We start from the raw sequence: 24581 nt of genomic DNA, 5'->3' as shown, positions 1-24581 counted from the left end.
ATTTGTAATGACTGTTTAATTTTCCATTGTCTGAATGGGTCACATTTATTAAACACATTTATTAAAAGACCCTTATCATTTTCAGTTTTTTACCTCTACAAATAATGCTGTGATAAACACTCTTATATTATCCAAATGTCCTAGACTTTTGTTTCTATGGAAGGCTTAAACTGGGATTCTGTTGGGAATCTGAAACCGCCCTGCCTGGTTTCAGAATCTGTAACCCCCCCATGGCTAAAGCTGAGTGAGAGACCTTGGGACCCTAAGCCACTGAGGAGATAAAGCTTATCTCCCTGGCAGGAGCACCGCCTCTGCCCCCTTTACTTCACCCTGCTTGGCCCCCAGTGGATGACCGGTTAGCCAATGATGGCTAAGATTCCTCCAAGGAGGGATGACTTAAGACAGGCACAGCCACAAGAGGGCCCTCATGGAAGGACTTGGGGGCTATAGAAAAAGGGGGTGATGGACCCTTGCCCCTTGGCTTTGACATAGCCTGAGTCCTCATTCTGTCTGCAAGAAGTCTTCTGATCTCTTGGCTGCCTTACTTCCCCTGTCTGTCTTAAGTCTGAAACAATGCTGGAGGTTGGTGTGGCCCTGTGCTGGAAAGGGCAGGTTCCCTGGGCGATCAGGCCTAAGAAAGAATGCATAAAATCCTGTGAAACCTGCTTTGCTAATATCCTCAATTTAAATGATAAGGGTCCAAGCCTGAAATGAGTTTGTTTTCCCAAAGTTTTATGGCCCTTTAGCTATCCGACCCTGACTCTAAATAGGCCCTCAGAGTTCTTTGAATGTTATCTATTGTTTGATCATTGCTTCCAGACAATGATTGATGAGCTTTATGTATACACCCTGTAACCCTACGCAGATAAACCCAATAAAAGCCCCCTGAGGAATAGGCTCTTGGCCCTTCTCCTCTGAGAGATCTGCTACCTCTCCTCCCCAAGCAGATCATGTCTTGGTAGACCTATTCTCATCCATAGCAGCAGGGCTGGGGGGGTGGGGGCCCTGCGGGTGGAGCCCCCCCACAAGATTCTAGATAAAAACAATATGATTGCTCTGTAAAACTGTATTTGAATTAAAAAAAAGAGTTTTATGGAAAAATATTTTGGATAAACTGGAGGATGTATAGGGTAAAGAAGGAGACATTTATAAGGTAGTAGCTTCAAGAGTACATGTGAGAAAAAGGCAAAAGATGAGTGTACCCTTAAGCAATTCTAGCTTGGTCAGAACAGCAATGAAATACTTGGAGATATGGGGGAAGGGAGAATTTGCCCTTCTCTCTTGGTTCTTATAGCTGGTTGAGTCATTAAAATGAAATATGGCAGATTAACTGAAGGAAATCAAATATAATGTGTGTGCACAGGGAATTCACATAAGCATGAAAAATCCAAAGACAGTAATGTAAAATGAGGTATATATGTCATTCTGGATTTGGGAGGAGGGAAATGTCTGAGACTTCCAGGGGAAGTGAAATAATATACAGGGAGATGAAAAGACTTCATGTTTAGCAAACACATGCTTGCTGCTCCATCTGGAGACAGTGGGTCACGGAGAGGACTTCGATCACAGGGACTGTGCTGGTGTCTTCCCTGTCATGCCTGGTTCATGTTATGCTATGGTTACCTCCAGTGAGAGCTCTCTTTCGGTCTCTACACTTCATTTCCATTTTGGCTAAATGGTAGCCTTTGTCCTTTCTGGCAGTATCTTGGTCCTCTCTGACTTTGCCCTTCTGTTGGAGAAGTCAGTCAAGGTAAAGAATACCAGCAAATTAGGCCCTCTGCCTGCTACTATGCAAGGTGAACATTCGCAGGCTCTGGGATTAGGACAGGGCTATATTTGGGGGCATTATTCAGCCAATCACAGAGCCCAGCAGAACTCTAATATGAGACTGGAAAGAGAGAGAGAATTCCCAGCAAAAGGTACTTGCTAATACAGGTAAAAACAATGTGTAGCTCCATAAAGAGCTAGAAAAAGGTAAGCTTTCAGCCTATAAAAGAAAATACAGAAAAACAACCATGCCCTACATGCCATTAAATATACACATTATATTTAAGTCCCATTTAAACCATTTAGTTGTGTGACTTTTAGCAAACCACTGTTATACATGTCAGATTCCCAAGCTAGAATTCTTAATTCTCAATTCCAATCACCCCTCTGATATAATTGACAAATGTTCCTTGAACTACGACAGACTGCAAGGTACCATGGAAACACATTGTTATATGAGCCTAACCTGAATGTACACAAAAGTCCAACCTTAATAAAATTTGAATTAAATAATCATCAAGTAAATGGCCACCCCTTGCCTGAAGAAGTAGGAAGAAAGACCAAACTTAGTACTGCTCTTTGTCTTCCTCCCTATGCCTGTCACAGTGAATGGCATTTATTCAGCTGGGGAGTGGGGAGTATTCTGTTGCCCCCTCCCCGCTTAGTCTCTTCTGATATGTGCTCTAACACCAGGTCCTGTAACACTTTTTCCTGGAATTCATCTGCATTCATCCGTGGCAACTGCCACGGTTCTAGTCAGGTCACCATTATTTCCCACACAGACGGTGAGAAACAGTCTGACACCCATTCTAGCTCTGTCGGGCTGAGCTTCTGCAAGTTCAAGTCTTAGCAAGTGCCTCCCTACCTAATCACTTTCTTTGCTCCCACAGACCCAAATATTAAAGATGGCCCACAAGGCCCTCAGGACCTGGCCCTCAGGAGCATCAAAATGCATGAAATTGTCCTTATTTTTGTGCTGTAGTTACACAAGGCATTTTGATGCCTTCTGCCCTTTGGCTTTTCATTTCCTCTTCCTGAAATGACTTTTCCCACTTTCTCTCTAGTTATTTCCTCTTCTTCCTTAGGATTTAGCTCAGTTGTCATTCCTCAGGGATATCAATCCTCTAGTCCTGACCTTCCCAGAGTAGGTATCATAGCCCTAAAGTACCATTCATCTCTCGCTCATAGCATTATGAGTTAAGCTTGCACTTAACTTATCTATTGTGAAATTAGTTGTTTAAGTTATTATGCAAATATTAGGATTTAAGTTCTATGATACAAAAAGCTATCACAATTTCTTTTTGTTTCCAGTGCCTCAGACATATTTGATGAGTAGTAAATTTTTTCGAAAGTGCAAATAGCTCAAACTTTAAATAAAACTATTCTAAGCAGAGTGAGAAATAAAAGTAAAACTTTACTAGTCAGAGTAAGACATCATTTGAGACTTAAGCGTGAAGAGTCAAACAGACCCAGTTAAAAATAACAAAGGGAGAAATGTCACTCATGGAGGGACACCACACAACAGGAAGAGTGGAAGCAGGTGAGTCAGGAGTGGAGCTTCTACTCAGGTCTGCCACTGTATAAATTAAATGAGTAACTGAGACTCCCACTCGTAAAACCGCCTGAGGAGTCTCTGCTCCAGAGATTTCTTTAGCCAATAACTTTTTAGCACAGCTAATTCCAGTGGCATGCAAAAGGATGCAAATGAGGAAAAAAAGCAAATTTATTGTACAATCTTTGACATAAGGTAAGGGAGTTGAGAAAGAACAAAGTGTCTTGATTGAAGGAAGGTGACCATGAGGTGGCAGAGGTGGGGCAATGTGTCACCTAAATGCAGCGGTAACACCTCGTTAAAATCTTTGAGCGCTTTGTAAGATGTGATTGAGTTATAAAATTAATGGTTTATAAACCTATTATTGAGTTAAATGAAACCTCTACCAGCACTGTTAAAGCAGTTATTTCCTGATCTCTTTGGAGCTTATTCACCAAAGGAACAGCTGAATGCATTTCTAATCAACTGCAAATTCAAATGCAAAATGATCATTTGGTCCATTAAAAGAAAAAAAAAAAAAAAAAAACAGTAGTGGCTTTGCAAATGTACCATTATTGTTACACTTAGGTTCCAGTGTCAGAAATACCAGCAAGACTTGCTGCTAAGTTTCTTTTGCTTATATGTTTTCCTGGTTATATTTAAAGGTATAAAATCAAATATGTTTAAATGTTTCATTGAGTCATACCTTTGAAAAAAAAATTTCTCTAAATCCTAGTTGGGTGGATTGATGGGGGAATTAAAGATACACTTCTTGTTTTCAAAATTATTCTTTTTCCTAATGTATTTCCAGAGGCATAAATTAGAGGGAGTATTAAATGGTAAGTCAGTTGTTATACCCAGTCTGCAATGCACATAGAGGATGTTTAAGAATACATGTAATGAAGATATTTTTAAGAACAATTTTTAAAACATCAATTGTCAATGATTAATTTTGAGGCTGCCTACTATTGTGTACAAAATAATTACTGGGGAAAAAAGAAAGATTCGTAAATCATATAAATGTCTAACCAATTTGCTGTATACCTGAAACTAATATAAAATAATATTGCATGTCAACTATAATTGAACAAAAAAAAGTAATAGTGACCCTGTATTGAAATTTATAGCCTTAGGGAAAATGGCTGTAATTTCATATTTTGAATTCAAACCTCAAATTGACAGTTTATGATAATAATTATAATAATCACCATTTTCTTTCATAATTTTATACAAAAATATTAACCTAAATTATTTCACAGGGAACAAATTATGTGTTTTGGTGTTTTCATGTCTCTAATATAATTAATATAGAAATCAAATGTAAAAATAAAAATTAAGAATAATTTAGAAGAGAAGCAAACATATTAAATTAGTAAAAATGAAGAAAATCACTTTGTATACCTTATATGAAATTGGAAGTAAATTTAATATATTAAATATCATATGAAGTGGCTATTTATTTTGTACACTTATATATAATGCATATTAGAAATAAAACATGCACATATTATAATGAAATACAATTTTATTAATAAAATCAGCACATTTTGACATGAGAAATGTGCATATCAAAGTTGATACCTATACCCCCAATCAAGTCAAAATTTTCTTTTAAACCGAAGAGGTTTATCCCTAGAGGAGAAAACTGCCATTCAACAATGATTTAAAAAAGTAAATCATTTGCATATGATATTCACTCAATATAATGTTCACTGCAAAGACACCTGTCCAGTAAAACTCAAATGACCCAGGCCTGGAATATCTGTGACTTTCAACTGTGTGTTCATAATCACTTAATAGCATAACTATTTAATAGTGTTGAACATAATGAATGTAGGTGCTAAAAATGGGCTTGATTAAAGAATTTTAGAGTCATAAACTTGGTTCCATAGCACTTAATTTTATCCATCCATAAGGCTTGCCTTGAACTTTATACAGAAAGACTTCAGTATTGGGTATTGCTTACATGAGTCCTGGAAGAGCTAAAACAACAAATTATGGGCAAGGAGGTAACCTAGAGAGTAACAAAAGCAAGAAGCCACTCGACTGCCATCCCTGGTCAGGGAAGACAAAGCTATCCCTACACTGAGGGGGTGGTTTCCAGCCTTACCAGGACAGGAAAGCTGGAATCAGCGCACTGTGTCCATCAGGACCTGAAACACAAAGGAGATGTAACTGCTGCCAGAGATCCTGCCCAGGACTGAATGGGAGCTGGTCCTTTTCTCCCCGTTAGGGTCTCCTCTTGCTGCCTTTGACTATGTGTAGCCATGGGAGCCTGGCCAGCTGGGCAGCGTAATGGCTAAGGCTCAGCTCTGCAGCAATTTAAAAAAAGTGAGGAAAGAACTGGATCAGGGGAGACAAAGGCTTAGACTGGGCATAGCCACCATATTTTCTACTTAGGTTCTATTCTCACTATTCTCTACATAAAAACTCTTATAGGAGAGCCCCATACTCTCTTCTATCATGATGCAATTGTCAATTCAAGAGGGCATCGCAAGAGTCCTTCAGCAGCGGTGCTGAGATAATGTAACGGACACATGAAAAAGAATGAACTTAGACTCCTACCGCACCCTGTACATGGAAATTAACTTAAAATGATCACAGACTTAACTCTCAGAGCTGAATTACACAATTCTTACAAGAAAATGAAAGACCAAATCTTTGTGACCTTATGTTCTTGGAAACTATACCAAAAGGCAGACACAAGGAGAGGAAAAGGTAGATAATTTTACTTTACTAAAATTAAAAATACCTTGCTTTAAGAACTATTATCAGAAAAGGGCAAAGACAGCTGACAGAATAAGAAAAATATTTGCAATCATTATATCTGGTAAGAGACTTCTGTCTGGTACATATAAATAATTCTTACAAATACTCAGCAATAGAAAGACACAGAACCCAATTAAAACACGGGAAAATTTGAAGAGAGTTGCCCAAAGAAGTTATACAAATAAGCACAATACACAAGAGCACATGGAAACACACTCAATATAATTAGTCAAGCCTGTGCACACTCACTAGAATGGCGAAAATCCAAAACAGTCAAAAACAAGTGTTAGCAAAGATATGGAGAAATTGGAATCCTCATACATTGCTGGTGAGAATGTAAAATGGTGCAGAGAATTTTGGAAAAAAACAAACAAACTGGCATTTCCTTGAAGTTTTGAACTAGAGTTGTCATAAGGTTCAGCAGTTCTATCCCTAGCTATGTACCCCAAAGAAATGAAAACTACGTCTGCACAAAAGTTTGTACACTAACGTTCATAGGTGTGCTGTTCATAATAGCCAGAACTGTCCATCAACCAAGGAATAAACAACACTGGGCTTACCCTTGCAATTGAGAATTATTCAGCCATAACAATAAACAAGGCACTGATACATGTTATAACGTGGGTATGCGTTGAAGATGTTACGCTGAGTGGAAGGAGTTTGAAAAGAGCACACTCTGTAAGACTGCATTGATGTGCAGAGCGAACTAGGCAAATCGACAGAGATTGCTTGTCTATGGCTGGGAAGCGAAGAGTATCCAGTGGGCACGGGGCACGAGCAGTGACTACGAATGTACCCGCTTCCCCCGGGGGTTTAAAATGATGGATAGCAGCGACGGCCGCACAATCCTCTGAATATAAAAACTACTGAGAACTACCAACCTGGATACTGTAAATGGTAAATTTCATGGTATATGAATTACATCACAATAAAGCTGTTAAAAGGAGGGCCTTGGACATTTTCAGATAAAGAAAACAGAGCTCTTTGAGTCCCCTCCAACAGAAAGGTATTATTCATGCTTCAGTGACCTAAAAGAGAGAGGATCATATTTTGAAAACTGGAAAAGCAGAGGAAAAGAAAATGTTTGATGTTCCCAAGCACACATTGTGTTTGAAGATAGATACAAGCAGCATGGGTTTGTTTAAATCCTTACCGATGATGTTACTTATGAAAATCAACCAAATTTAGGGGGGGGAAATGAATGTTTGCCTGTGTCTGACTCATCATATTACTACGCTCAGTCACCTAATCAGCTGCCTATCTCCATTTATTTTTATAACTCCTCTCTTCATTTTCTTCATGGTTAAATTGCATGATATGTGTTGTTCTGCTTCAGGGAGGACCATCTGTTGTGTAATTATCACCAGGGCCGAACCATTATCTCAAGGTGCAGAAATTCCGCATTACAGGTGGGGTGAGTACATAATTTACTATGCCTAATTGAAAACTCAATTGTACCCAGCTAGAACCATAACCAATCAAGAATTCTGGGCTTTGAGAAATAGCATTTTCCTCTCAAAGTTGCCCACAAAATAACTTTTAAACTGCAAAATTTTAAAAAAGGCAGATTTTTTTTTTTTTTGGCGTTGAAACAATTGCACTCAATTCTAGGGAAAGTAGAGGCAGAAAAATAACATCTATACAAAAACAGGAAATACTATCTTCATTGGCATAAAGGCATATGTGACTCTGAAGCTTTGGTGCTGTTTGGAGCACAGGGAGGGCAACTGTAATATGTGACAATGGCAGTCAACACAGGCAGCGATCTTGGCCATGGTGTTCTTATTTTTTTCTTTCCGAACAACAGCATAAGCTAGAGAGAAGAAAAAATAATAAAGATGGTAGTTAACTCTTGAGGATATTTTCCGTTCTAGCATATCCTAATTTCAGCCTCTCGACACAGATTTCTGTGTCCATTAGGTAAATCGTGTGTCAATAGAAATGCTTCATTTTCCATCGGGAAAGTCGGATGTATAGAAAGAAGCCAATGTGCAAAGGCTGCCTGCTCCATCATTCCAACAGGACATTCTGGAAAAGGCAAGTCTATGGAGACAGTAAGAGGATCATTGGTGAGTGTGGTGGGGTTGGAAGGAGGATGAAGAGATTCAGCACAGAGGATTTTAAGGCAGTGAGAACTACTCCACATGATGCCATGATGCTGGATGCTTGTCAGCACCCATCTGTCCAAACTCACGGAGTATACGACACCAAGAGCGAGCCCTGAGTAAACTGTGGACTGGGGTGATTCCGATGGGTCGATGTCAACTCATCAACAGTGAAAAGGGAGCAACTCCGGTAAGAGGTGTCAACAGCAGAGGAGGTTGCACATGCATGGGGTGGTGGGAATGTGGGAAATCCCGGACCTTCCTCTCAATGTTTCTGTAAACCTAAAAGTGCTCTGAAAGTATTATCTTCTAAAAGACACAAGTAATGTTAAGTGTATTTGTATTTACAAATTATAAAATGTGTAATGGTGCTTATATTGGGCTTTTGCTACAGACTTTTCAATTCGGCAGCAAGACTGACTTCACCAAAGGGTTCACCAGCTGCCCTTGAAGGGGATATTTGTGGTCTAGTAGTTCAGTTATTCTCGGAGTGGGGTCCTGGGGCTGTCCGGGTCAAGGTCTCCTGGGAGTTCATTAGAGCTGGAGAATTTCCTGTCCCGCCCCAGGTTTTCTGCATCGAAAACTACGGACTGGGGCTGAGCAGTCGGTGCCCTCCAGGGCATGTCCATACACACTAAAACCTGTGGGCCGCCCCTCTCACCCACCTGACCTTCTCTCATCATTCACACCTGCGTTGCCTTCTCTCCGCTTGGTGCCCCTTCATGGTCACCTGTCTCAAGAACGATCACGTCCCTGTGTCAGGAATTAGGGGGCTATCTGTTCTCTTTGACTGTCCAGCACTGTTTGAACCTCCCCTCCATATTTTGATAGTTTCACACGTCGGGTGTCTCATCCTCCCAAAATAGTCTCCAAATATGACATCGCCACACTTCCTGGTTGGTGGAGGCACGTTCCTAGGTTGTCCCAGTCAACGCGCAGCAGTGAGAACTAGGTGTGGGGGCACACGCCTGCGTCAGTCATGCTCACTCAACCTCTTCTGCCTCAGAATAATGACATTTTTTTCTTTTTTCCTTTATCTCCACATTTGTTTGGTTGATCCATGTTTTTTCCTTAGGAATGATTTTCAGTTTGGGGCTGTGTTTGCTGAATTTCTCTGGCAGTGACTATGGATTTTATCTATGAATTCATCATTTGGTACACTATATCACTATGCTTGTAAATGCCGAAAAGCTACTATTAATTTCAGTGTTTATATTTGCTAACTTTGCATCCTCTTCCTCATGTATAATATGTATATTCAATCCCAAAACACAACGGTTAACTCAGCACTTTGGGTCTACTTGGTGATATAACCCTACTTCCACGTATTGTAATTATTTGTTTATATTTCTCTTTCCTGAATATACTGTGACTTTTCAAGGATGGTAACCAGGATTTACTCATTTTGGGAATCGCTAACTCTATTGATAAGAAACCTACCACGTTATTTGGAGCATCTTTGCCAGGCAGTAAATATTTGTAAAATCAGCTCAGTCACACATCCTCTCACTAGCTACCACATTAAGCATCTGCAGGGACTAGAGCTTTGTTTGAACTGATCTGACTAGAATATATATTGTTATACAGATGGTTTCCCCAGAATCCATCTAGTCAATTCAGTGGAAAAAGAACTACAAATTAACACTGTTGATACAAAATTGTCTATGCCTTCTTCACTTTTTTCTCCTTTCATATAGATGTTCCGGTATTATATTAAAAAAAAAAAAAGAAAGAAATATTGCTCATAAATCCAATGGCAATTTGTCTCCTTTCCCATTCCTTCTTTAATCGCACTCAGCAAATTGATTTGACTAGCTCAGAAATGGATCTGCTATAAAAAAATATTGCCAACTTCACAATGATCCTGGAATCTCATAAATTGTAATAATTAGCATGACCTCCCTTTAGACTTCAATTACTTCCAAAGGAACAATTTCCTATAATAGATTTACCTCTATTATCCCTAATAGCATTAACCAGGCAAGGCTACAGATGGCGTCATGGGAGCTTCCAGTGCGTTTTCCAGGAGCACACTGGCCTTGACCTGAGTCCCGGCGTCTCCGAGGGTCTGAGTCCTTCCCTCCTTCGCTGCTGCCCTTGCCCCAGTGTCTGACTGTGAGGTGGTGTTTACCTCCTGTGTGCCCTGGTTCTCCTTAAATCCTGACAAAGACGTAGTTAAAAGTCTGCTGCTGCTCTCATCCCTAAACTTCTTCGTTTTTTATAATCTCTTTTCTACTTTCCACCGCAAGGACAGCCTTCAGCAGAAGAACATTAGTTTAGAATTTTTGAATGCTACAAAGATGACAGGATCGGCCGGTGAAACAGTGACCACTTCCCTGTACAAAATCAGAAGCTAGCTAATCTTCTCACCAAGGTGCCTTCCTGTTCTAAAATTTCGGGATCAAGAATCAGCAAAAGTGCTAAGGCTAGTGTTTGACACAGTCCTGTAGGAAGCTATCGTGTCCAGGCCCTTTCTGAGGTGGCTCTTACATAGGTCATGTTCTGATCACAGAACTCTGTCCACCTGGCGACAGCTGACTGGCCAGCATAGTTCCAACAGGACTTTCATGAGAACTCTGGCTACGTACGGCTTTGAAAGCAAAAGTCACGTCATGCCATCCGGAAAGTGGAACTACACGGGAGCACTTTTACAAGATGAAATCTATTTACACAAAGCGCTTTCCTTTAGCTTCCAAATACTCTATATGGTTGCAGAATAAGATGATTGTCTTCAAAATAAAGAGTTTTGATTAATTAAAATAATACATATGTATGAATGCAGTTTTCCTCAAGGGTCTCTAAACCGTTATTTGATTTGTATTTAATTTACTTGACTTTTAAAAATCTATTTAATTTTACCAATATCCAAAGCTCTTAGATCTCCACAAGGGTAAGTAATTGAATCAACAGCAAAACACTCATGTAATCCAGTTAAATTACAGATTAACAAGTCTTTTATACAGAAAAAGAGTATATGTGTAGAAAATGAGGGAATTATGTTTTTTTACCTTTGCTGAAGTCTTTTAAGTATATAATACAAAAGGTTATAAAATTTTAAACATCATTGTTAAAAAGCCAGAGTAAAATATTTAAGGCTATTGAACTATACTGGGTTTCATGCTTTAGAAAATAATATATACTTAAGAAGCAAAAATGAGTCTCAATTAAGTGCGCACTGAATGATGCTATTCATAGCACAGATAATGGCTTCTGAAAAAAAGGACAGAAATTAAGTTAACTAAATGATTTTGGAAAAAAAGTGATCATTTGTATGCATTTTTAATTCCCTAAGATTTTCTTCTTAAATTATATCTTTAAGAAGTTTTTCATTCCTGATTTTAAATTACTTCATAACAGAAGAACAGTTCAAAGGCATAAAGGTAAGAATCTACCTTCAGTTCAAGAAGTGCATTGCCTTTTCAGGAGATGTAGGAACTCGGTAACTAACAGCACAGTTCAAATAGAGAGCTCCCTGTTCATGTAAAGCTCTTGCTGTGGTTACTTTTCTTTATTCTGTTACACAGAAAAAAAGAGTATATTTACAATTTGTTGAAAGGAGAATACAAACAAGAGACATGTGAAAAATAATTTCCAATTTCAGGATTCTTCCATTTCATTCCCTTGGTCTCATGATGGAGAGACTCTCACAGCGTGAGCTCTCAGTCAGGACCCTGATGCCTCTCTCTTTTTAATTTTTTTAAAGATTTTTTAAATTTATTTTTTGAGAGGGGGGAGGGAAAAAGAGAGGGAGAGAAACATCAATGTGAGAGAGAAACATTGATAGGTTGCCTCTTGCACACCCCAACCCAGGGACCTAGCCCGCCACCCAGGCACTTGCCCTGACAGGAATCGAACTGATGACCTTTAGGGTTGCAGGACGACACCCAGCTCAGAGGGCGACCCGGTCAGGGCCAGATGCCTCTCTGAACACCAGGTACTAGGTCATGGCCGTGGCGCTAATGATGATTTACTACAGTGCAAGGCAACCTCTTTTGTTCAAGTTAAAACTTTCATGGTCTTCGTGTCTGTTAAACTGGTTCCTACTCGTTTAGATGGTGGACTAATTAGTGACAGGGAGAATATTAAATCTATGTGCCAATAGTATGCATACTGACTTTAAACGACTTTAAAGGATGTTATTAACATTGATTCTAGGGAAAACAATCAAAGTTAATCTACATGAGTTTGAACTTCATTTTTTAAAAATAGCATTAATTACAGAACAAGAACAGTTACTAAGCCTCAATGTTTATCTCTTCTTTAGAGATAACAGAGTTGAATTAATTTTTGATGTTCTGCATCTAATTGTTTTATAATACTTACAGCATCCTTTATTAAGGATTTTTTTCAACATAGGATTTTTGCACTTTTTGAAGGAAGAAAACACCCTAAAATGCAATCTAATTTAAATGTACTACTTAATGTAAACCTTGATTAAAAGGACTTGATAAAACAGTAGCGTCACTGGAATTGTGTTAACCTGTGGCCCCACACTTCACAGCTGAACGAAACGATCCCAACTCTTTCTCCGTCCAGCAGGCGGCAGAGAGGCCTGAGTTCTAACAAGACGCTCTGTGGGTCTAGGTACCTTTGCAGATCTTACCACTGGACAATGAGGGAGTCCCTGTCTCCTGGTTTTGGTTTTCGAGGAAAAAGGGAACATCTGCTTCTGCTAAGAGTCATGATAGAGATGCCCTGAGGCGGGAGTGGAGTCCAGGGCAGAAGAAATGAAAAGGCTGGTACTGCTCAGGGACGGAGACAAAGTCAGTTGACTGGGATGTGGGGAAGGAACACATGGAGGGCTGACGGCCACTTCTGGGATCAGGCCACTGCCCATCTCTGCTGCTGCTCCCTAAGCCAAGTCACCAAGTCCTGCAGAGCTAGAGCAGCAGACTGGCTCCCTCCCACTCTCTGACCCCTTGCTAACTTGTTCTACTCGGTACAGTCAGAGAGATAGCTGCAGAACACCACTCCGATACTCACGGTATTCTATGTTCGAAACTCTTACTGGCTTCTTAGGATGTATGACCGGACCAAGAGCCTTTCGGGACTGATAGGCCATATATAATAACTGTGCTGGGGAAGCGACCACCCCGGGCAAAACAGGGTGGAGTGTTATGGCCTACAGTAGATGGTGCTCGGTTTAGCGCCTTCCCACCTCTCCACTCTCCTTTCCCGTCACATCAGCCTCAGGTTCCTCCTATCCAGATCAATAGTTCTTTCTGTTCTTACGCCTGCCACCCAACACAGACATTCATACTTGCTATTCCAATAAAACGTTTCCTATCCCCACTCATTGCTGTGGAAGCATATAGTAGGTTCAGTTTTATTTTTGTGGTTAAGACTTGATCACATTGCAGTTCAGGTGAGTGCTCACCGGCCAGGGTCAGCTCCTGTGCCTGGAACCCAGGGGAATTATAAACCAGAGGACCCCATCCCCACTTACGTGCCTCACCTGTTCCTTCCCCTGAAACCACAAAAAGGCCGGTGTCCAAAGGTCTTCTCCCCCTGCCCCCGGCCCCACCCCAGTGCTCCCCAGGGTGGCTCTGCAGGAGTTCTGAGTTCTCCCCAGGACCGGAGCTGGGCTGTACCACACCTCACCCAAGGAAATGTGGGTATAACTCAGACTTCTTGACCACAGCCTCCTGAGAGACCCCGGCAGGACCCATCCCATTTCGCCCTTCCCAGCTGTTAATCCTCAGACATCTTTAGAGAAACTAAATGTACATTTGTTTCAGTTGCCAAGTTTTAGGATGATTTTTGTGCAGCAGAAGATAACTAATATCCAAGCTAACATTCTTTGGACTTGGCATGGTATCTGGGCTTTTCTCCCATCTCTGGAGAATATATATATATATATATATATACACATACATACATACAAACATATTCTCCAGACAGACACATATACCTGGCAGGAGAATTATGCTGATTCTAATTTAGTTCAAATTTTATAAATGATATCTTGGGAAATGACTCATCCATACATGTGCTTCACAGATTTTTATATAATCAAAACATTTTTACCATAGTTTTTACCACCACAGTTCAGTTCAGTTAGTTCACTGAGTAAAAAGTGTGCCTAAAATTGTGACTGGAACTTCTCAGAATACAAGAAAAAAAAATACATATTATCTGGTCTCAAAGACACAAGAGTTCAATTAGCAAGTTCTCAAAGTTGAATTGATAAACTTGATAAAAATGCAACGTCTTATGCCCCATCAAGATTCTGATTCAAAAAGGATCTCTGGTGGACAGAGAAATCTATGTTTTTAAAGGGTTCCTAAAAGAATTTTGGTGCAAATATACTCTAGATAACCTCTTATAAAACTGCCCTATTTTTAGACTCACACAGAATAGTTAAGATCAAAAGCAGCAAATTTAAACTATCTATCATTATATTTGCTCAAAGATAAATGACGTCCCCAACAATGCAATGGTGAGACCGCATGTCTACCTACAAAAATCTGGGCTCTCCTACCAGCTGTCGTCGGTCTGTCTGTCTCTCACCTTGAACAAATCTGTTTACTTCTCTGGGTCTCAGATTCTTCACCTGCAAAACAAGGGAAACAGGTGAGGTGCTTGCTTAAAATATTCTCATCTTTCAAAGTAGACAAATTCAGAAGCAAGTTGCTGGACACCAGTGCAAAGAGAGTCACCAGTGACTCTTTGTGACTATCTCTCAGATATGACATTTCCTATCCTGAATTTCTGTCCCTCAGTGTTCTAGCACACGGCCCCGAGTTTATCATCTTTCGTTCATGTGATGGTTAACAGAGTTGAAGCAGACAGAGTACATAGAATTGCCAGTGAAGAGCTGGCATTGAGAATCCCCAAAGTTCTGCGCTAAGACTTTTCCCTGCTCTTGTCTTTTGAACCCCACCCCCCGACTTCTCTGTGCAGCTACTAACACTGCAACCCCATTTAATGGATGACGACGACTATATTTAGAAAAGCTATGAAATGGGCCCAGCGTCTTATAGCAACGTATATGATAGCCTCAGAGCTTGGATTCAGTCTCAGCACCATCTTACTCCAAAGTCCAGGCATGTAACCAGAAGCCTATAAAGCTGGGTTACCCTAGGTCATTGCGAGTCCTACCCTTGTGAGGACAGAATTGCTCTTTCTCCTTCTACTCTGGTGTTTTTTAAAAGTCCCTGTTGATAACAATCACTTAACATATCTGCTGAGAACACCAAATTCCTGGTTTTGTCCCAGCCCCTGAATCTGGTTTCCAGTAAAGGGAATTAAGTATCTTAGTGATCTTATCACCAAGGATTTTTGGAAAACAGGGTTTTTTCCACTTCTTTTCTATTTACTATGTTTAAAAGGATTACCAATGAGAGAGAGGATTTTCTTCTGGCATCTGGGGTTTGACTGAATCCTCTACTCCAAAGCTCTGGCCCAGGATGAGGTGTAAGCTAGCAGCGTGGCCAGCTCTTACACTGGCCCTTCTCAAGGGTCTGCTTTGTGTCCAGCTGCAGGGAAAACAGCTCCATCTCATCCTCAGTGGCCTCCAGACAAATAGCTGAAGGACGACCTCGCTTGTTGTTTCTGAATTCCCTCCTTGTCTATAGGAAGGCCCTGGCTGGCTGCGCTGGAAAGTCTGGAAACAGGTCAGTAAGACAAGTCCCAGGATCGCCTTCTGCAGAAGTCAGCCAGGTGCCCGGAGCCCGCCTGGCTCCGGGTGCTGTTGCAGAGGGCATGTGGCTCTGCAAAAGCACACAGCCCAGAGATCTCTTACAACATTTGGTTTTTTATCTACTTTCCCAGTTCCTGAGTCATTACCAACCTCTCATCCTCATCAATTGAAATGTGAAAATAATGGACAGAAAATGTAGAAGATCCTTCAAAGGCAGGTTAAATCTCATAAAGGATTGAAATACAGAAAACACATGAATTACTCATACCTATTATGTCTTTTTGTTATGCCTTTTCTGTCCATAACATTAGATAAGCTCCATTTGGCTAGGGATTTTTTTTTCCCCCGTAGAGGGTTCCCAAACTGCCTGACACAATGTATTATTGAGCATTTAGTGAATATTTATTGAATAAATGAAGGACATAAAGTTGAACACATTTCTGCAGTTATAAACATGATTGTTTGAATACATGATCAGTCTTGGACTGTTCCAGACTGACAGGGGTTAGAGTGGTAGACAACTTAAGATAAGAAAGCAGGGAATTTTATCCAGCATTACAATGGAAGTTGAATTCCTGGGGCAGCATTGGGCTCAGGTAAAATCAGGAAATTAATGTTCAGTGCATCCAGCTTCCGAATCAATAGTGAGAACCTCGCCATTTCGAAGCTGTGAGAATCCACCTCACAGACATATTTTATTTGGACTTTGCAATGTTTTCAAAAAAATTAAGCCATTAAAAAAATCAGGTGATTACACACACACAACACACACACACACAATCCAGACTTCTGGCTTTCCTTGAAAAATCAGACTGTTTAGGAATTTCACATGACAACAGCCAACTGGCGACTCCCCCACATGAGGTTCCTGGGGAGACAGTGTTGCACTGTGGTTAGCGTGCAGGTTTTCAGGAGGGTTACAACAGGAAGCCTTTTGCACCTAATGTATGCTCAGTAAGTGTCAGCTGTGAGTATTAACATTAGTACATCAACATCGTCAGCAACATGATAATCACCCACCTACTCTGCCTGGGCCTATGGCTGAGGGCCCCTGAAATCACTATTGTAGCATCCTTCCCCCTCCCTCTGTGGCCAGCTTCTCCTACAATGTTACCCAGTAGAGTTTTTGCAACGTTGGGGGTGCTTTATATGTGTGCTGTTCAATCTTACAGCTATTAATCACTGGTGGCTACTGAACACTGGAAATGTGGGTAGCATAATTAGGGAACTGAACTTTAGTTGTATGTGATGTTCACTAGCCACACGTGGACCCCCACAGTGGAGAGCACACTCTGTAACTGCACTCACACACCTTTTCTCCTCCCCTCTTCCCCTATCAAATTCACTTTCTGGATCTGAAAGTAATTTAGGTTCTACGGTAAGCAGCTGGCAATATATCAAAAAGGTTATGTCTCTAAGGGCAATTGGCCAATTTTGCATGATCAAAATGACATTTAAAAATATGAATTCCTTGGGTCCCCCTTTCCCATCCTATCTCTGTAATCATAAGGTAGGATCTCAAGTCTCACATTGCCTATTTTGAATGAGCACTTCTAGGTATTCTTATAATGAGATAAATTTAATAAATTCCAGCAAAGAAATACTTTTCAAAGAGGGGAAAGAAAGAAGAGCCCCATGCATTGTGCAATGCTGGGCACAACTTCTGAACAACACATGCCAAATGCCAGCCTCCCTCCCTCCCTTCCACTGTCCCGCCCTCATGGCAACCGCCACCACCTTAACCATCCATTCTCCAATGCACTGCTTGTTACACAGCTCTTGGGGGAGCACGGCCTCTCATGTGTCATTTCATTGTAGATGCATTTCAGATATCAGACAGCTCTGTTCTCTTACGATGATTAATACCCCAAACCCACACTTCAGCCCCTGTAGCAACATTTGAACTGCTCAACCCTGAACTGCTCTCTGTCCCTGTGTGAGTCATAAAGAAACCTTGTCTTTGCTGTGCAATCATCGTTTCTCTCCCGAAACTTTGAATTTGGAGTTCAAAAAGGATACCTTATTTATGGTAGAGCCAAGGCAGCATAAACCTGTGATGAGGGAGTGCTGTGTTTAGTCAGGTCCCTGAGACAGACAGACACGGTTAAGCTGATCCTCAGAGCAAGAGAAGCAGAAAGGAAATGCTCAGAACAGGTAGAGAAGCCTCCAGGGCTGGGACGCAGGGAGGGAGGAACCTAACTCCCCAGTGGCTTTCCAGTGAGGGCGGCTGAGGACGAATGGGGTGCAGGCTGGATCTCATTGTAGTGACAGCGCCCGGGGCAGGTTACTGACCGACACTGTACAAAGACAGCCTGACACCTCTGCTCCACAGCTAACCTCGGTTTTCTGGGAAACTCGTAAAGAATTGTGAGCTGGCCCCTTTGGGACCCAGGACGAAGTCCTCTGCTACTGTCCACTTAATCAATTTGCCCCCAAAATGTGCAATACAAGTGCCACTGTGGCGAGGCTGTCTCAATTTTTCTCCTCTCGCTGTCTTATAAATCCTATTTCTCTCACTCTCTCATGTGTAAGTAAACAATAAGCATGCAAAATAATGAAGCTCGCTGCAAAGCAGCCACCTATGTGTCTCTGGGTTATTCTGGAACATCGACTCCTTTCCCTCGGTGGTCCCTGGGCTCTGGCCAGCCTGAGGATGTCAGTCACATGCCAAATGGCCCCCCCTCAGAGACTTTCCCCAGGTGTGTGGGAAAGGAAAAATGGATGAGAATCCTTATCTTAGCATTGTGATGGTCAAATGCAGTGTGCACCTGAGGAGCATTTTAAAGATGCAGATGTCTAGGTCACACACACACACAGAGTCTTAATCCATTTGAGAAATTGGCATTTTAAACAAAACCCTGGGCTTTCTGATGCAGGTGGTCCAAGAATTTTCACTGGAAAAACACTGTTCTACAGAAAAATAATTCAGATAGTAATAGTGTTGGTTGAGGTGTGCATGCGTGTAGGCACGTGTGTGTGAGAAGGGGTATGCTTTTTTTTTTTTTACATCAAAATGGCATTTCTGATCACCTTAGAGTCACTCCTTCCTTGTACTGTTTCGTAGTAATTGATTTACTGCCAGTTTTGCCTGGTAGCCTAGCCCAGGCTCTTACATGAGGCAAAATAGTTGGTTTGAGGAATGTCTTTGGCCAAGCGAAGAGATCCGGACCCAGGAGCTGGTAAGCAACAGCCAGCCACATGTGAGCCAGTGAGTAAGAGCTGGCTCTGGAGCTCACTGCAAAATGGCAGTGGAAAGTCCGAGGATAATTCAGGACCTGGTTTAAACAATTACCAACAATTTGCACGTAATCAACTTTTAGAATCAGTGGGCTAGGGCAGGGTTTCTCAAACTCAGCAGTGATTACATCTGGGCTGGACAATTCTTGCTTTGGGTGTGGGGGTTTGTAGGTGTTTAATGGCATCCGTGGCCTCTGCCCACAACATGCCCGCAGTCCCCCATCCCCTACTGTGACAATCAAAACTTTCTTCAGACACTGCCAAATGCTTCCCATGGGGCAAAATGGCCTTGGGGCTGAGAACCTGGTATAACACAGAGAGGGGACAGAGAGAGAGAGCGCATTTTATATTCCCCTTGTAAGTTTCCTTTTCTCTAAAATTTTCTTTCCCAGTAAAAGCAAAACTGTATATAAGCAGATGTGGTGGCAATAAAACTTCCCATTTATGAATCCAAGGTTTTAGTGAACTTCTGGGGAAACTTCTTTGCTCAGAGTTTGGCTTTGGTATTTCAAAGTTTTTAAGAAGCCAGTTACTGTCAAACAGGCTGTACAGCTGGATAAACAAACTCAAGGAAGACTCCCAGCCACATCTTCATTAGCAACTCTGCAGGCACAATCCCTGTCATTTTGAGATGCTGTGTGCTCAGAGCAATTGCAGAAGGAGCATTTCCACATTCTACTGCCTGCTTTAAATCTGTGGGTTTGTCTTTATTATTGGTGTGGCCTATTACTGCTGTTCAATTGTGCAATAAAATTTGCAGCTTAAGTTGGGTGTCTGTTTCTGTACAATCACAGCTGCTTTCCCCCCGAACTCTGTGGAGAACGCTAGTTCTAACAGAGCTCATGGATCACTATAATACATCTCTTCTTATAATCAGTTCAGGAAGTCTTCCTGTGTACTCTCAGCCAAAACCAAATCAAGGAAGGGCCATGCAAAGGGAGGAATAACAAAATCACCCCCAGGTTCATGCGCCTGTGTTCTGGGCAAGCCCATGCACTAGCGACCTGCGTGCGGTCAGTTGCTGAATGCACGGCAATTCATTCTGGGCTATGTTTGCCCCAATTATTAAGAGATTACCAATATAACAGATCGTAGACAAAAGATTTCAGTTGAGGGACGTTATGTAGTATCTTGGGTTGTTTTAATTGCTTGCCCTTTATCCCTCTGTAAGGTGATGTATTATTTCCATTATACTCTGAGGCTCAGAACTGGAAGTTACCTATCTTAATGTCACAGAGCAAGGGGGGGGGTGGTTCACGATAAATTATTACAGAAAGGATTCCCCCCTTTCTGTCTCTGGAGGTTCCTCCCCCCCACGCCCACCTGCTAGGTTCGCAATGCCCGCCACCAGAGGAAAGATGTCTCTCAATGCCAGAGACTGTTGAAAAGGAAAGGAATTGTTTATTTAAAAGTTACACAAACTTAGAGTAATGACCTAATGTCTTCAATAAGATACTAAAGTCCTCTAGAATACCCACAGATGCACAGTCCTTCCCTCTCCCTGTGCCCAGTCCGGGGTACCGTGTCTCAGGAAAAGAAGTAGAAGTCCGTGATTCAGGCTCCCGGCACCATCAGCTGTGTGGCTGCTGCGATCTCCAGTTAATCCAAAGCCATGTGGCACCTTCTCACGGCCCAGCAGCAAGAGTCCTTTCTCCCCTTTTCTTCCTGGCAAAGTCTCTCCTGCTACCTAAGCTGCGTGGCAAAAAGAAGCACCCCAAGACCTCGTGGTCCTCTCTACTCTCTTTCAGAACCGTGTGGTCATTTTCCCCATTTCAGAACCGCGTGGTCCTCTTCCTTTCCCCTCAGAACCGCATGGTCCTTCCTATTTACTCCAGATCCTCATGGCCCTCTCCCTTTTACTTCAGAACCTCATGACCCTCTTCCTTTCCCCTCAGAACCTCGTGGTTCTCTCCTTTTTTACTTCAGTACCACATGGACCTCTTCCTTTCCCCTCAGAACCTCGTGGTTCTCTCCCTCTATGGCTGCCGCGCCTAGGTTTAAATCCCAGTTCCCATCTTCCTTTGCAGCCCCATTTCTGACTCCTCCTACAGTCAGTTACACCTGCCAGCATCCCCGTATTCTTCCAGCTTTACTGGGCTGCCATAGTAAGTCTGGGCAGGTGTGTCCCCATGGCATGGAGCCAATCATCTCCAAGCTCTCCCACAGGCCCTGTAACCAGGGGGAGTTGCTTCCCAGTCCCATCTTGGGTGGAATTTTGGTCCCATCCCCCTGGCTCAAAGCATGGCCACAGCTACTTAACACATCCATGAAACCAGTTAAAGGTTATAGATATGTTAAATGACTGTGCCAGGGGTTAGCTGCAAAGCTCTTGCTACCCAAAACAGCTCTGAATGGCCCTGTTCCATGTGTCCCATCCTCCCTGGCTCAGGCTTGTGGGGGTGAGGACATCCTACATACATTTTTCTAATATTTTCTGGACACCCCGAGTCCTAGACCCCATCACAAATCCCTTCTTGGGGCCCTCCTCTTGGCTGTACCCTGCTTCATTAAGACATAAGATTCTTGCAGGAATTCTAATAATGTTGGCTGACTTTCTAGTCTTAGGTGTCACCTGAATTAAGTCACCCCAAGACACAGCCCCAACTACCTATTTGCGGTAAAAAAAAGCTTCTCAGCATGGTTAGGAGAAAATGAGCTCCTGATTGGTAAATGGGCAGATGTATCCATTTAAAAAAAAAAAAAAAAAAGATTGTCTTGCTTAGATCACTTCCTGGTGAAACCAAAGAATAGATCATTGCTACAAGAATACATTTCCAGTAATTTACCTTAGAAGTGAAAAGTGGCCTCTACCTCCTCATCCTTCTATTTTGTCCCCTTGGGAAATAAAATAAGGGTGATAATTCATGTTCAACATTTAAAACACACTCAACACAAAGTGCCAGGCTCTGAGTTAGTGGTTAAAGAATTAAAAAAGAAGAAGAGAAAAAGAAGGAAGGAAGGAAGAGAGGAAGGAAGGAAGACAGGCCCTGCCTTGGAAAAGGTAGTCTAGAAAGTGTAATCTCTGTTGTAAGTGGCATGGCTGGTGGTTTGGTTGAAAGACATTCAAATAAAGAAAACAGATTTTTTTAAGTGCTTTGAAATCATGACTAAAATCTTATGTAGATTTAAGATCTTTTTATATAGTGGGAAATCCCCAGAGCAATAGACTGTGTGGTTCTTCACTTATATTAAAGTAAGATACTGCTCCAGGATTCTGAATTTAGCAGCTGTTGGTGTACGTGTCTCTTGCCACACTCATAAAGGTTTTTAATGTACAATAATGTAACATATAGTTCATCCCTTCTACAGCTGAGTGCATTATTTATAACTAACTTGGTACCGTCGTCATGTGTGGAAGGAGCAATAAATAGTTAGAGCTCTTCATTTTTAGTTCACCAGAAACAAGACTCTCTTCCTTTTTTCACAGTGCCATTTACCTTCCACCTTTTCTGCCAACAATTAGCATTGGTCAGCTATAGCTCATTTTATTTCAACACACTGACAACTGGGAGACGATGCTGCTTGATATGAATTAGCCTGAAAGCGCACCTGGAAATGCAGAGTTTAGCTGCATCCCACAGATGCAAGGGGCAGCACCTAAAAGCCATGATGTCTGCACCTGAATCGGTTCATCTGCGAAGTGATGTTAATAAATCTGAAAAAAAGATTGAATGGAAGTTAAAATAATTCACCTGCCAGATGTTAGTGCTCATAATAATCTCCATGATTCACCTTGCCTTAATGAGGCACTTGGTCAGGATCCCAAGAAGAACCCATCCACACCTTTTCTTCTGAAAGATGGTCTGCATATTTACTCACTGTTTAGTAACATTAATTCCTAGGTAGTTTCCAAAGTGTCTTTTTGCAGAAAATTACAGGAATCTCTACCATTGGGCCCAACTCTTCTCCTCCCCATAAAGGAGACTGGAAGCTATGAGTCATCTTCCTAAACTGTGGGCCACATAGGGGAACAATCCAGACGTTGGCAGAAAGCTCTGTTTCTGGAGTTCAGAGCAAGACTCTGTTTCAGAATGAACCTCAGTGGAGGAGACCATGCTCAATGTGAGCCAACTGTTAAAAGTTCAACTTATTTCACACAAAGAACGCAGCGCTTAAAAGGGGACTGGGTGACTGCTTGTAACTTGAAGGATCTCTGCATAGAGCACAACAGTCAGTCGGGTAAAATATTAAGCATAAAACAGAGGATCTAAGGGCTGAATACAGACACAGATCATAAAGTGCTTGAGTAATTCCTTCTGGTTAGGACAGCCTAGGAGGTATTTACGGAAGGATTTAAGCACCTGAGCTAAGACCAGAATCACTAAAAGAATTTCAAAAGACAAATTTCAACTAGTAAGTGAGGGTGGTGGGGCAGAGGATGTTGTGCAGTTAGGAATGGGAAAAGCGTAGGTACCCAACTGCCAGAGCAAAAGCAACTGGCCATTTGGGCTGGGATAGGGTTCCCAAGGGGAAAAATAGAAGAATGAGGAGATAGAGACCACTTATTACCTCTCAGATAAATTACTTGAAATTTATTTTTCTAGCAACAGTCTATTGTTTGGTTTTACTGGGAAGTGATCTAAGCAAGACACTCGTTTTTTTCGTGGGTACATCTATCCATTTACCAAAATGGGTCGGGGCAGGAAACTGAAGGCTCCATCAGTCTGATGGTTGGTTAATTTACAATGCTTCATATTCCCTGAATGCCTATCACTAAGTTATTTGTGATAGTTGAGGTCAGACCTTGGGTTGGCTCATGCCAAAGTGTAATCTCAGATACCTGTGAGAAGTTCCACAGGTCGAGTACAGCAGGATTCACAGCTGCCTTAGGGTTTCCAAACCCTAGAGCTGCAACACGTGTCCCACTAACTGAGGCACACTGTCTTTGCCTGCCCTGGTTTTTACTGAATTTGCTTCCATTTCTTTACTAAGAAAGAGGTTCCTTCCATCTGTTTGTCCCACACCTTCCCATATTTTACACTGCGGAGAAACTCTTTCAACCCGTGAAGCTAATTAGTGTTTTTTGTTTTCCCCTGATCTTCAGCATCTGTGCTCCTGAAGTCACTCTCATATTACTCTGGTATACTGATTGTGCTTTCCTAAATGACAGCACCTCAGCCTGACTGCATCTCATCCTCTCCCACTCAGCCTTCGCTCTTCCTAAACAGCGATTGATGACACCCCACCCCATCACCCCTTCCGCCCGCTCTCCTCCCATTTGTCATCATACCCAGAGCCTCCTCCATCCTCCTCCTATCCCCAGCCGTGTTACAGTGGTCTTCGACACATAGCCAAAGGGACTCGGCCGGCGGGCGAGAACTTTAGGCACTCACACACCCAAAGCCCCGCTCCTGGGCGGTCCGCTTGTCCCACAGCGCTCAGCGCGGCTCCAGCCCAAAGCCCGCGGGCTACGAGCCTCACCCGATTGGATTAGAGAGCGCTCGGCTCCACCCCCTCTGCCTGGTTCCCGCCTCTCCCCCCGCCTGGCCCCCAGCCCAGCAGCCTGCAACACCCGGTCTCTACGGCCCCG

At 42.1% G+C, this 24581-nt stretch overlaps 1 long non-coding RNA gene across 1 annotated transcript; it reads right to left on the bottom strand.

Annotated features, from left to right (window-relative positions):
* Positions 1-4922: 4922 nt before the first annotated feature.
* On the bottom strand, positions 4923-17932 carry LOC123478745 (uncharacterized). Its single transcript, XR_006654052.3, has 3 exons — positions 17834-17932; positions 14683-14725; positions 4923-7880 (listed from the first exon to the last, which is right to left on the bottom strand). It is a non-coding gene; the product is annotated as an uncharacterized lncRNA (long non-coding RNA).
* Positions 17933-24581: the final 6649 nt, after the last annotated feature.

This window comes from Desmodus rotundus, chromosome 10 (assembly GCF_022682495.2).
Source record: "Desmodus rotundus isolate HL8 chromosome 10, HLdesRot8A.1, whole genome shotgun sequence".
NCBI lineage: Eukaryota > Metazoa > Chordata > Mammalia > Chiroptera > Phyllostomidae > Desmodus > Desmodus rotundus.
Note: the sequence above shows the minus strand (reverse complement) of the source record. Positions and strands in the feature narration are given on the sequence as shown.